The sequence below is a fragment of the Neophocaena asiaeorientalis genome, unplaced genomic scaffold (genome assembly GCF_003031525.2).
Source record: "Neophocaena asiaeorientalis asiaeorientalis breed wild unplaced genomic scaffold, Neophocaena_asiaeorientalis_V1.1 scaffold648, whole genome shotgun sequence".
In the NCBI taxonomy this organism is placed as follows: Eukaryota; Metazoa; Chordata; class Mammalia; order Artiodactyla; family Phocoenidae; genus Neophocaena; species Neophocaena asiaeorientalis.
The window spans coordinates 5,427,193-5,440,735 of record NW_020172781.1 but is presented as its reverse complement, the minus strand read 5'-3'; the positions used below and the strand labels follow the sequence as shown (position 1 = coordinate 5,440,735).

General features: G+C 51.6%; 1 protein-coding gene across 6 annotated transcripts in view; it reads right to left on the bottom strand.

Moving 5' to 3' along the window:
- CMKLR1 (chemerin chemokine-like receptor 1) overlaps positions 1-13,408 on the bottom strand; it is a 44,711-nt gene extending 31,303 nt beyond the window's left edge. For 4 of the 6 annotated variants that reach the window (XR_003002777.1, XR_003002778.1, XR_003002781.1 and 1 more), the window contains exon 1: positions 4,865-5,062. The gene's annotated coding sequence lies outside the window, so the exon portion shown is untranslated. Of the gene's footprint in view, positions 1-4,770; positions 5,063-13,204 lie in introns of those variants that run through there. The other 2 variants (XR_003002780.1, XR_003002779.1) reach the window with 2 other exon arrangements.
- Positions 13,409-13,543: the final 135 nt, after the last annotated feature.

The following is a 13,543-nucleotide window of genomic DNA, read 5'->3' as shown; positions in this document are numbered from 1 at the left end:
CAAAATAATTTTCCACCCATTTCTCATGAAGAACAAATCTTGGCGGGCAACAGAGTGCCCGCCCCACGCCCAGGCACTCCTCGTCTCTCCCTTACAGGACTCACATCTTCCCAACTTGGGACGGGCCCCAAGTGGCTGACAGAAGAGCCTTTGTCTCCCTCATCCCTCTTCCTCACCCTCCAGCCAAGAATCCTGGCAACGTCTCACTGGTGTAGGTTCCCAAGAGCCCCCGCAGTTTGCAGCCACAAGTGGGGACCCTTGAAATCACCGTGATGCTGAGCAGTGGGAACCATCACCATGAGCCCTCAGGATCCTTCCCATCCCTCACTTTGCTCCAGCCTCCCAAGAGCCCTGACACTACCCTCACTTCACAACTGAGGAAACTAAAGCTCAGAGGGGGTCAAGCAACTTGCCCAAGGTCACACAGTTAAAAAATGGAGGAACCAGGACTTGAACCCAAAGCCATGCTCAGCGTGACAGTGAAGAGGGCAAGCTCTGGAGCTGGGCCATCCAAGTTCAAATCCCAGTTCTGCCACTTACGACTTGTGAGACTTCTCTGTCACTTAAATTCTCTGTGCCCCACTTTCCCGATCTGCAAGATTGAACAGTAATAGTACATACCTCACAGAGTTGGTATTAGAATTAAATAAGAGAAGGAATACAGAGCATCCAGAACAATGCCTGGTCCACGTTAAGTTCTCAGTAAAGAATCTATCACTGTTTCTATTATTAGTGTCATCAGGTATGATTACGATTCGTACGATTGCCTGGCATTGCCCCAGACATGAATGTGGTACAGCCATAAGGGAGTGTGAGTATACAAAACCTCCTCTCAGAGCTTCTTTCACACTGAGGTGTAAATACCTGCTCACAGATTACATATTTCTCATTCATACATTCAGGAAACCTCACGGAGCCCATATTATCTGCCAGGTAGCAGGCAAGCAGCTAGGAATACAAAGATGTAATTCCAAGTCCTAAGAAACCCAAAGCCGGGTTCCTCCTCCCTCTGCTCCTCTTTCCATGGCCAGAATCATAGATACTTACTCCACTCTGGCCTTCCTCTCCCCAGCTCCCACCTTCTAAGGAAATGAACGAGCAACTTGAAATGAGTCCACCCCTCAGGTGAGGGCCACAGCCACACTAGCTCCGCCCACCATCCTGCTCCCCTCTCCCCAAGCCCGGACACCCTCCCTGCTGCAAGCATTCATTCATTCATCCATTCTATAACAGGAATAGAAGCTGCGCCCTGGAAGCTCTAGCACAGTCACATTCAAAGAAACAGTCCAGCAGCCATAAGCACTTATAAATAATTCAAATTTTACTGCCATCTCTCAAAGAACCACAAAGAATATTGTAGTAGGTGTTGGTGGCCCAGATCCCCTTTACCAGAGGGGGGCACCCATCCCACAGCTGTAGAGAATGCTAGATATCACAGCTCACTGCTGCCCCCTTCTCCTGAGAACTGCCCTCAGCCAAGCAGGAGCTGCTTCCCCCCCGGCTGCCATGGGGTACAATTCAGGCTCCAGAGTCCACCCACCCCCCGGGGATCAGGCTGAGGCTAGTCTCCACCTGCGACCATATTCTTGCTGACATCCTCCCTGTGCCCGATCCTTGAATGCAAATTTAAGGGTGTGCCCCCCCAAACCCACTAATCAGGATAAATAATACTTTCATGCAGCATTGAAAAATCAAAGCTAATGCACAAAAGGCACGATGAGCAAAATATCAAAATGTTCAATAAAGATGAGATCCAACCCTGAAATGGCGTGACCCTGCCTCCCTTCCCTCACCAAATCCCAGCCCTGCCTGAGACACACCCTCACCACCTCCCATTCACCAAATCCTCACCTCAGGCTCTGCTTCTGGGGAGCCCCTTCCTAAGACAGATATCCAGCTCAGAAGCCACAACAAGCCTCTTGGGACTGTCTTTTACTCATTCCTCTCCTGTGTATCCACCAGCTCGACAGAGGCCCTACGACCCCCTCTCAACTCCTCCCCACTCAGCCCCCTGCCCACCAAAACCTCGCCCTCTGTCCCAGCCAGAGCAGGCTCCCTGCGCCCCTTCCCAGCCCCCTCCTGTGTCCTTCTGACCCACGATCAGCATCTCCGCCTTTCATTCTCTCTCCCCCAGTCCTCTCCCTCCCCGCCCACTGCCTGGACTCTGAGTCATGACGGAGGCCTCACGTGGCAACCGTTGCATCCTGTTGCCCCTGTGGGGAAACCGTGGTGTGCCAGGTACATCCCCCTCTCTGAAGTCCAGCCCTGGCGCTGGCAGCCAGAGCCTTCATCTCCACGCCCAATTTCTCAGTTCTTTCTGGGCGCCCCACCTCAGCTGCACCCGTGCGTACCCTCACCTCAAAGGAGCCCAAGAGACCCTCTGAGCTCAAGCGAACTCCTGAACCAGTTACATTTCCCAAACGCTTCTGAGACTGTGCTAGACTTACCACTTTTCTAGGTTTGCCAAGTAAGGGCACGGCAGAATTAAAACTGTCTTTGACCATCTTCACCATTTCCGAAAACAAACTATGTTAATACTGACAAAAATCAATGAGACGCGGACTCATCCTTCTCAGCTGAAAATACTTCACTTTATGAATAAAACAATCACTCGATTGTCTGTGTTCTCTCTTTTTCTCTGCAGGCTGGTAAAAGCTTGGCCACAGACAGGTTCCAGTGGGTCGGGGTTCTCAACCCCGCTTTGGACATCAGGGGAAAGTGAGACCCACAGAGCAGCTCTATCTTTCCCATCCAAACCCAAGTCCTTGAATCTTCCCTGGAGGGAAACCACGCTGAGGTAGGAGGCCTGGGTTCCAGGCCCAACTCTGCTCCTAATTTTCAAAGAATCTGCACAAATCTCTCTTCCCCTCTCTGAGCCTCGAACCTGTAGGTATTTCAGATGACCCTGAAGATGCAGCATTGAGGACATGGGGCTCAGACCCTGCCCGAGCTCAGGAGCCAGCACAGCTGAAGAAATGGTCTGGACACCCAGGCTTCTTTCTCTGACATCACGTTTGGGCCTCAGTTTCCTCTTCTGGGAATGCAAGTGTTGTGGTTAATGCTGTCTGGGTTCAAACTCTGGCTCTGCCTTTACCAGCTGTGTGACCTTGGGCAAGTCACTTAACCTCTCTGTGCCTCTGTTTCCTCACCTACACAGCGGAGCAGCAAGGGAAGAGGACTCAGTTGTCTGAGAGTGTCCCCTGTCAGACCTGACGATCCATGCATTTCTACCCCAAGTTTCTCCAAATGAACCACAGAGATAGGAATCAGGTGAGGGGCCTCTCCCTGGAGCCGAGCCAAAGATTTCCAAGGGACACAATTTTGGTCTTTAAATGGATGGGAATATTCCGGTGTTGAACACAAAAGTCCCATGCTTTTTTTTTTTTTTTTTTTTACAAAGCGTATGCCCTCAAAGGAATTATGTGTGTTTTAAAAATAAGGCACATGACCTCAAAATAACTTTAGTGAGGGTTGGTTTTGCGTGAGGGAAAGAGAGGACTTCAAGTGATGCCCCAGATGCTGTCCCCCAAAATATCAGGGGTTGGCCCTCTGCTGTTGCGGCTCATGTGTTCATTCCCTCACTAAGGATTAATGAGGGCCCACGATTCAGGGTGCAGGTAAGTGCTTGGTTTTGACCAAAGATGCTCCATCCACTCCAGCTCTGGAAGATGTCAGTTGGCTCAGAGCACTGGCTGCCGAAAAAAGGAGGGGGAAGGGGAGAGGAGTGGAGGGAGAGCCAGAAGGGGTGGAGGGGTCCCGGGAGCAGGAGGTGCATTGAGAAGGCAGGGGCCAGGCAGCCGGCCTTCTACTCAGCTCCCCACGGTGGCCCTGCTCCGCACCCCATGAGCTTCAGAGCCCCCTAAGGAACTTGAGTGTCTGGGGTGCCCCCAGCATTTCCATATGACATCCTAGGGGAGAAACCAGCCAGACACCACTGCCGCCCCCGCCCCGGGGGAGCCAGATGACGCCCAAAGAGGCCTTTCAGGCGCTTCCAGAACTGATGGCTGCCCCAGGGCCAGGACCACCTTTGATGTCAGCCCTGCATCCTTACAACCACCAGAGATGGAGCTGACGCAGCCCCAGTTTTCAAGAACACAGCTCTCAGCAAGGCATAGCAACTTGCCAAAGCGCCACAGCGAGAAAGCAGAAAGGGGCAGAGCTTCTCACTAAATCTGCCCTGTCGCCGGGGACACGGACACCTAGATACAAAGTTGTGAACGCCGCACGCTTACCGAGCTCTGGGACCCCAGCTAAGTGCGTCTCCCACATGAACGCCCAATTCCAAGTTCCCCAACCCCAGGTCCTTTCCTTTAAACAAATGGCACGGCAAATACCAAAATAACAAAGATAAAAGATAAAATAGGGCTTCCCTGGTGGCGCAGTGGTTGAGAGTCCGCCTGCCGATGCAGGGGACACGGGTTCGTGCCCCAGTCCGGGAAGATCCCACATGCCGCGGAGCGGCTGGGCCCGTGAGCCATGGCCGCTGAGCCTGAGCGTCCGGAGCCTGTGCTCCGCAACGGGAGAGGCCACAACAGTGAGAGGCCCGTGTACCATAAAAAACACACAAATAAATAAATAAATAAGATAAAATAAAATGTGCCCTCCCCTAGATCCATGTCCCCCCCACCAAAGGCCCTGTGAGGCAGTGTCGTTCCCATTTCACAGATGAGGAAACCAGGACTGCAGAACTAGGAAGGCGAGGAATTTGAAGCCAAGCAGTCGGATTCCAGAAGCTCTGACCACCGTGCCATCCTGCCTCTCCAAACACACCTTGACGAGCCATGCTTCTCCCCCTGGTCTCCCGGCACCGGCTCCAATGCCCACACAGGGAAGGAAGGATGCCCGAGTGAGGGAACAGTTTTACCAGTTCAGCAGAAGGTGAGAGGGACCCCAGTCTCTTCATCCAGGTCACAGGACACAGCCTTAACCACCCTCAGTCACCGCGGCCCGTGGGCTCTGGCAGAAGGCCACAGGCAGGCAGGCAGGCAGGCAGTGTAGACGTGGGTGTGCCAAGATTGCAACACTTACCCTCACGGCCTCCCAGGCCTGTTCGGTTTCTCTGAGCTCCGCTGATATGCAGCTTTGTCACATTAAAAAAAAAAAAAAAAGTCAACGCAAGGAACAGAGAGGTCCCAGTGGAGGTATGAGGAAGTGGTAACACAGACGTCTATGGAACTGACTTAGTCACTGCCTGTCCTCAGGTTCCTGAAGCAGGGGAGGCTGCCGCTTACTAACCTCCAGGAAGATCCCGGGCCAAAGGCTCCCCTCCCCCGTGTCCAAAAGCCTGAGGGTCCACCACTGTGGACGCGCTGTGCTGGCATAAGGCACCAGGCTCACAAACCCCTCTCCTGCGAGCTGTCACCAGCTGCAAACACCTCAGGGTGAAGGAGTTGATCCCTTTGGTTTTCAGTGCAACATCTGGATGAGAAGAGTCTTCTGAGGGATGGGGCATGAGACTCATAAGTGTTGATCGAGCTATCAGAGATAAATGAGATAACCCTGACTGGTGTAGGGAGAGTCTGTGGCATCAGTGGAAAGGGCTGGAAATCACAGAGGAGGAGGGTAGGTGAGCTCTGGAGAAGGGACCAGGAGAATAGGAACAGCCCTTGTGGTGTCCAGGTAAACGAAGGGCAAGGCTCAGGAGCCTGACTCCTTTCGCTGTGAGCTGTGTGGCCTTAGGGAGCCAATTAACCTCTCTGATCCTCAATCTCTAAGCCTCATCCTTCACAGGAAAAAAATAACGGCCAACAGTCTGGGGGTTGGAGCAGAAGGGGGTGATTAAAGAATTCAATCTCATTTCAGGAAGTATTTACCAAGGACCTGCCACGTACCCCATTTTCAGGGCCCAGAAGTCTTTGCAGGGACCCACTAAGTGCGGGACCCAGTGCTAAGCCCTTTACATGGATTATCTCCTTTAATTCTCACCACACAACTCAGGGCAGAACCTGCCAACACTCTCATTTACAAGTGGGGAAACCGAGGCTGAGAGAGAGGAACCGACCCGAGATCACCCAGCTGGTCATCAAGCGACTCAGGATTCGAACCCAGGTCTGCCTTACTCCAAACTGAATCATTACTCTGAGGGCCCCGTCAAAGCACAGAAAGCCAGGGCCACTGGAGGTGGGACGTGTTCCCAAGGCAGAGAGGGAGGCTGTGAATTAGGGAATGGAGGAGGGGTGAGCACACATGTTTTCTCCAGGCCTCAGTTTCCTCGGCTGTAAAATTGGGACAGTTTGCCCCATCTCCCACATTTCTGATGGGTCTGTGTGACACCAGCAGAGGAATGACTGGCCCCCGAAGAGGATCTTGGCGGTGGGAAGCAGGGTTGGGCAGAAGTCCGGCGTGGTCTCGGCGAATGAAAGCTACCTGTCCCTTCAGACAGTGGAAACAATACAAAAAGCTCTTGGAAGGAGGAATTTGGGGGCGCTGCTGGCTTCCCAGCCCCCTGGAAAGCGTGAGCTGCCAGAGCTGGGAGAGGGCCGAGATTATGGAGCAGACGGGATGCGTGGCGCCAGGGCCAGCCCAGTGGGACGGGGCAGATGAGCAGCATCGCCCAGCCAGGCTCAGGGAAGCTGCCCTACCCTTCCCCAGGGTCCTGGTTCTGATTTCCCTCGTGTCTGAGGTTTTTCACAGGAGGGCAGGGAAACACAGAAAAAGAAAGGCCCATTTAAGCCAGTCAGGCCCCACTGGTCCCAGGAAAAGAAAGACCTGTGATCTGGGGTCTCTACCCAGACCCCGCCGTGTTTTCAGGCCAAGCCGGGAAGTGGAGGGGAAGCTTGGGGTGAAGCTCCAACCCTGGCACCGTCCACACCTGGCATTTCTAGCCTCTCACAGCTCAGGACTTCCGGCCCCCGCTGCTCTGCCCACCGCCTGAGCCAGCCCCTCAGGCTCAGGCCACAGCTGGTCTTCAGCCCCAACTCTGTGCCGCTCTGCATCTCACGTAAGCCAGCCAGCACCCTCCACCCCGTGAGGAAAACCCTTTAATCACCCCCAATTTACAGTGGAGCAAACTGAGGCTCAGAGAAGTTAAGGGTCCTCTCCGAGGTCTCACAGCCAGTGAGGGCAGAGGTGGGTTTCAAAACAGGTCCGTGAGCTGGCAGAGTCCCGCTTCTACCCCGGGTGGCCGTTTCTTTCTTACTCAAGGGATGTCGTTTTTCTTCCTGACCCACATCCCTGACCATTGAAGAAGGCCCCCTGTGAGTCGCATCTGTCATAAAAGAGACTGTAAATTGCCCGAACTCCCCGAAGACCTGCTCTTGACGTCAGTCAGCTCTACCCCCCGGCGATGGCAGGGGCCAGCAGACCCTTCAACGCCCAGCCCGGTTCATCTGGCTCCAGTGGCCAGTGGCCAAGTCCCTCTCCCCACAGTAAACATATCCCGGGCTGGCCACAGGTGCCACCCTAAGTCAACTCTCTTTAGCCCTGAAGGAAACACCTCATTTCTCCCAAGTTCCGTGCCTACAGCTGTCAGCAAGTCCTGGATGTGCTAGGAGAAGAGACCCAACATTCAGCCAAGAAAGCCACCAATGCAAAGAAGTATTCTCTCCTCCGAGCTGGTTTCTGGACCAGACAACCCAGGAGATGAAGCCACTAACCAACATGCCCTTCTGCCAAGTTGGAATTTCAAACTCAATTCACTTGAGATTGTCTGGAATCTTCACTCGTCCAAATGTTTGAGTTTAAGCACCAAGTTTGGAGAGGGCAAGGTCTGGGGACAACAAGATGCTGTTCCGGTGAAATGGGGCATACTGGACCACCCAGCAAGTTGCATGGGACCTTCAAGGCCCTGCAGAACATCCAGGCTCCCTCCGGCCGTTCCCTGCTTCCATTCGCCACATCAGATATTCCTCGCTTGTCAAGCTGCTCACGTTGCTCTCCCAGCCAGAAATATCTTTTATTTCTGGCCAAGTTTTCCTCCAGGCGCTCGAGGCCAGTCATCCTTGGAACCAGCTCAGGTGCACGCTCCCTTCTCCAGACACTATTTTCTGACTGTCCCGATCAAAGCTACCCCCTCTTTGCTCCCGTGGTAGTTCGGGCGCTGAATGCACCAGGCAGGCACTGATGGGAGTGTCTTCAACAATCGAAAAGGCCTCAGTCAGAAAGGCCCAGGTGAAACTCATTTGAGACTTCTGCCCTCCAGAAAGGTATGATCATAAATGTGTATTGTTTTAAGCCACAAAGTTTGCAGTGGTTGTTATAGCAGCAACAGGCTCACACACTATCTGAACGATTCGTTCATCCCACACCCCGGAATTCATAGATTCTGAAAACTGTTCAAACAAATTCTGATAACAAGGGATGGGCATATTTTGAATGTCCCCTGGCCCTAATCACCACCCCCAGATCACTGATTGAACACTGCAGAACTCAACAACTCTGAAACAAGAGGAAACTGAGGCTCTGAGACCAGAACCCAGGTCTGCCTGGCTACACCCCACCAGGCCTCCTGTGTCTCTGACCCCTGAGCTCCAGGAGGAAATACTGAGCACGCTAGCCACTGTTTCTTGCACCAAATGCCCCACCCCCCACCCACCCAACCCACCTCCTTGCACAAGAGCTGCTCTCAGTGGGATCCCAGGGCCAAGATCAGAGGACCCAAGTCACATACCCCAAGAAAGCAGAACCGATTCTGACATTCTGCCTGGATAGCAGCTGACCCTCCTGCTGCGTCAGCTGCTAATACTTCCAAGGTCACCAGAGTGTGTCTGTGGTGGGCGGGACACCCCCCCACTGCCCACGGAGCCTAGGACTCCCCCATGGGGCAAGTCATGAAGCCAGGAGACTGACTGAAATGACCTTTCCTGTCCTGGGAACCCGAGGTCACAGGGCACAAGATGTCCACATCACCCCCTGCGTACAAACATGAATATCGGTGCCCACTTCCCCAGGAATTAAAATAGAAGCGCCCTCATTGAGCTGGCCATGTGCTGTGCTCATGTATATATTTTTACGTATATTAACTCATTTAACCCCCAACAACCTTGTGAAGTGGTAGACCCTGAGAGTATCCCCCCGCTCAGAGATGAGGACTCAGAGGGGGAGGGAGGTTAAAGGGCAGAGACGGGGTTTGAACCCTAGAGCAGGTGACTGTGGAGTGCATGCCATGTCATGCTGTCAGCCGATGGCAGCCTGACATTAATGTTTCTTTCTTTGACAGCACCGTGTAGAATGAACATGGCCTCTGGCTTCCACCCAGCAGGGCAAGAAATTCTACTCTTCCTCTATCATGCTTGTGCCCAACGCTGCAAAAATACAGAGGTTCCAAGAGAGAAGTATTGTAAGTTAACTGGTGTGCTAACTTTGCCTGAAAACAGCACGTCCTGGGAGCCAGAAGCCAACCCTGCATCCCAGGCCCGAGGCTAGGGCCTCGCCCTCAGCCAGGGACACGTAAGGAGTCCTGACCTGGGAACCAGAGCCCCGGGTCTTACCCACCAAGTGACCCGGGGAATGTTGCTCAACCAATCAGAGCCTCACTTTCCTCAGATCTAATACGGGGCCAATGTAACTACCCTCACAGCCCCTCCACAGTCCCACGAGGGCAGGAATCCTGTCTTTTTCATCACCCTGCCTTGTGGAGTGCCAGACACAGAGCAGGTGGTAATAAATGTTTGTTGAGTGACTGAATAAAAGTCTATGTGACAAGTTTGCCTCCCCTCCCCCAAAGGCCTTAAAAACAGGGACTGGGCTGACCCATCTTAGGTTCTCGCACAGGTACAGCTTTCACTCCTCCGTGGGTTTATTCACGCAGGAAATCATCCACAAGCACCTACTACGCGCCTGGCCCAGTTAAGGCCTCGGTGGCATCCAGGACCCACACACAGCCTCAGCTGTGTCCTCACACGCCACCCCCTTCGCTTTTTTCTGGCCAGTGACTATAATACTTAGTCACAGTGGGCTTCCTCGGCCCAAGACAACGACCCGGCTGCCCTCTAAACAGCAAGCTTGGCCCATTCTGGGCACTTGGACAATGATTCCTTCACTTCCACTTCCTTATACCCCACCCTGGGGAAATACAGCCCAAGGAAAACCCCTACCCTAACCCCACACATGCACTGGCACACACACACAGCCTTGCACACATGCACTCAACGTGCAGTAGGACCCTAGGACAGAAGTTGGATTTTCTGAGTTCAAATCCCAGTTCTTTTGCTTATGAGCTGTGTGACTTTGGGCAAGTCCCTTTACCTCTCTGAGCCTCATTTTCTTCCTTTATAAAATGGGAATGCTAATCATGAAGCCTTTCCATGTAGTGTTATAGGGAGATTCAATGAGATAGTGGATACAAAAACCTTTGGTTCATCAAAGTGATTTGCTCAACAACATCGTTATTTTTGTTCCCTTTCTCCAGGAGGGAAAGAGAATGGCAGTTGCCTAGGTTTCAAGGAAATCCATGTTTAGGGGGCCTGGAATGTGGGAATTTACTCAGTCTGTTTGATGGGGATTATTTTGAGGATAGGAAAGTATTTGTGGGTCCAACATCACCATGTTAACTTTAAGATTAACTAATGAAAATTTAGAATCAGAGACTGGAAGAGACCCAAGAGGTCACCGTATTTGTGGCAGAGACAGCTAGCTGTCCACAAAAATTCGTTCTCCCTTCCACAGTACACAGCCATAGATGGGAAAGAGCCACCCTTGCCAAGAGCTACATTTCACAGCCTCGTTTGCAACTAGACTGGTCACATGACTAGTTCTTGTGTGTGGCAGAAAACAGTTAAGAAGCAAACATGCCCCCTGCATGCTTTCTTTCCTTGGTGACGATGTCCAAGGGATAGTCGGAATGTGAGATGGCTCACTGAATCACTGTGTGGAAGAGGACAACCCTCCACTCACAAATACCTGCCTTATAACAAACGTCTGTTTCGTTTGAGCCATTATACGTGCTTGGGTCTATTTGTTACTGCACCTACTACCCTAATACAACATTCAACCTCCTTATTTACAAGTGAGACGATTAGGGCCAGAGAATGAGAATACCTTGCCTAAGGTCACACAGCAAATTCAGCAATGGTTAAGAACTTTGGTGTCTTAACAATTTGGAGTAGATTTTGCAGTTTTCAACCTGCCCCCGAGAGCCATGAGGATTCCGAGAGGCCCTTCGGCAGTGAGAGTGAGGTTCAGTGAGCTGCCGTCTGGAGTCCTCCACTTCTGTTTCTACTAGAAAAACATCACTTTTATCTGTCTTCAAATTGCACTTCTCCATATATTTTCATCAGAAGAAAGGGCTCTGTGGCTTAAACTAATGTCAAAGCCCGAATGCTGGATGATGTGGTCTGACTTTCTGTGGTACAAGACCAAGTTTTGCTTCTTCTCCACCATTGTCTCCTGGCCTCAGCTGCTGACACAGGGCATGTAGACTCGCAGAAGAACATAGATATTCGCTTAGAAAGGAAAAAAAGAAGGCTCAGTGTGCAAACAAAGAACCCAGAAACTTGGACAAAGGACAAAAAGAAAAGACACTTAGCTCAGTGGTTCTCAGATTTTAGGGTGTGTCAAAATCACTGGGGGTGCTGATTCAAAATGCAGACTCCTATACCCCATCCTCAGAGATTCTGACTCAAAAAACTGATGCTCGTGGTCCCAGGATTGCCCTTTGAGAAGTCCTGGGTCTAATTCGACTCGGTGTAATTCGACAGCAAGAACTACAGGGAAGATTGGTCTTGAAAAGGAGGTCAGGGATGACAAAAAGGAAGCTGGGGGCTGGGCCCTTGCATAGAGAGAGAAGGTAGACCCACGGCTCAGCCACTTGCTTGCTGGCCTCTCTGAACCACATAGGTCTGAATGATCAGACTGACATCAAGTAACAGTTACTTGAGTATAATGATGTGCTGTTTGCTCATAACTTTGCCAAACGCTGGTCCAAATGGCTCACCCATTTAAAATGTGCTAATTTGAAAGCAGAGAGGGGAGTGGAATATTTTCAACAGATACCACTGGCAAAGGGTTCATATACAAAGAACTCTTAAATATCAATAAGAAAGGAGACAAACATGCCGGCAAGGAACAAATGGGAATAGACTTGAGCAGGATAGTCATAAAATGAACAATAAGATTAAAAAGGTTATTCAGCATGAATGAAGGCGTGCAAAGTCAAGCAGCCAGATGTTATTCTCACCTTTCCCATCAGGGAAGTTTTAGGAGATGGGTAGCAACCAGTGTGGGTGAGGCTGTGAGAACATCACACCCCAATACTGTGCCAGGGGAGTGCAAGCCGGCACAACCTTCCGGGGCAATAGCCTCAAAAGACTTAAAAACACGCCAACACGGGGCTTCCCTGGTGGCGCAGTGGTTGAGAGTCCGCCTGCCAATGCGGTGGACACGGGTTGGTGCCCCGGCCCGGGAAGATCCCACATGCTTCCCAAAAAAAAAAAAAAAAAACACGCCAACACTTGAGCCAGGAATTCACCTTAGGAAACGTATCCATAGGCCCAAACACGCAAAGATGATGTACTAGGAGCAGCCTTTGCAGTGCTGTTTATAATAATGAAAAAAAAAAAAGAGGAAGAAGAAGCAACCACACGGAGGAATGATTAATAAATCCCAACTCACCCTCTCTGTGCAGCCATTAAAATGTATATTGGAGGAACATAGAAAATACAGATGCAGGTTCATGATCCGTGGTTAAGGACAAGGTAAGGTACGAAACGAGATGTTGGAAAAGCATGTGTGTGTCCACATCTAGATACTCCTATGTGTCTGGTACATTGTAAGCACTCAACAAACATCACAGGTCAAGTAGTGAGAGGGTGAGTGAGAGTTCTACAGAGAGGCACCCGAAGGTTCACCTCTGGGTTAGGAACCCCTTCTTTCCTCTCCATAGCTGAGCGGTAGGACAGTCCAGCAGCTAAGAAGGTGGGCTCTGCAGACTCTCATGTCATTTGGATCTCAGAGCCCAGCCCCGCACCCCCCCAACCTGACTCTCAGTTTCTTCACCTATAAGTTGTGGACAATGAAAGCATCTCCCTTGTAGGGTTCTTGTGAGCATTAACCGAAGGGAAACACTGAGCTCGCTGCTCTTGTAACTATGGTGACCTCGCTGGTTTTTTACAATTAGCATGCATTACTTTGGAAATCTGAAAATCATAATAAAGCTATTTCCATTTTGACAAAAATTACATTTTACCAAGAACCAAAGAACTTCTCTCTCTATTACCATTTCCCCTTTCCTGGCGCCTCTGGGTGATGTCAGAGCGGAGCGTGATACCTTGTGGCTGGTCTCCTCTGCCCAGGTGTTCCCAAGCGTGCGGTGACTTCAGACCACTCGAGGTTGTGCAGGAGACCCGTGTTCCCCGACTTCTTTCTTGAAATCACACTGTCCTTTGGCTGTGGCCGTTTGCCCAGAAAGCAGTGCATCCATTCATTCAAGGGCCCCTCAAATAGCCCAGAGTTCAGCCCCCCTAGAACATTCTCATCCCCCGGAGGCTCCTGCGCTCTTTGCTCACCAGGGCTGCTGTCCTGAATGGGACAGGCCTCCGCCAAACAGCTGGAGGGAGGAGAGAGGGAGGGGCAGGAAACCGGGCTGACCGGAGGGCGGGGGCGGCCA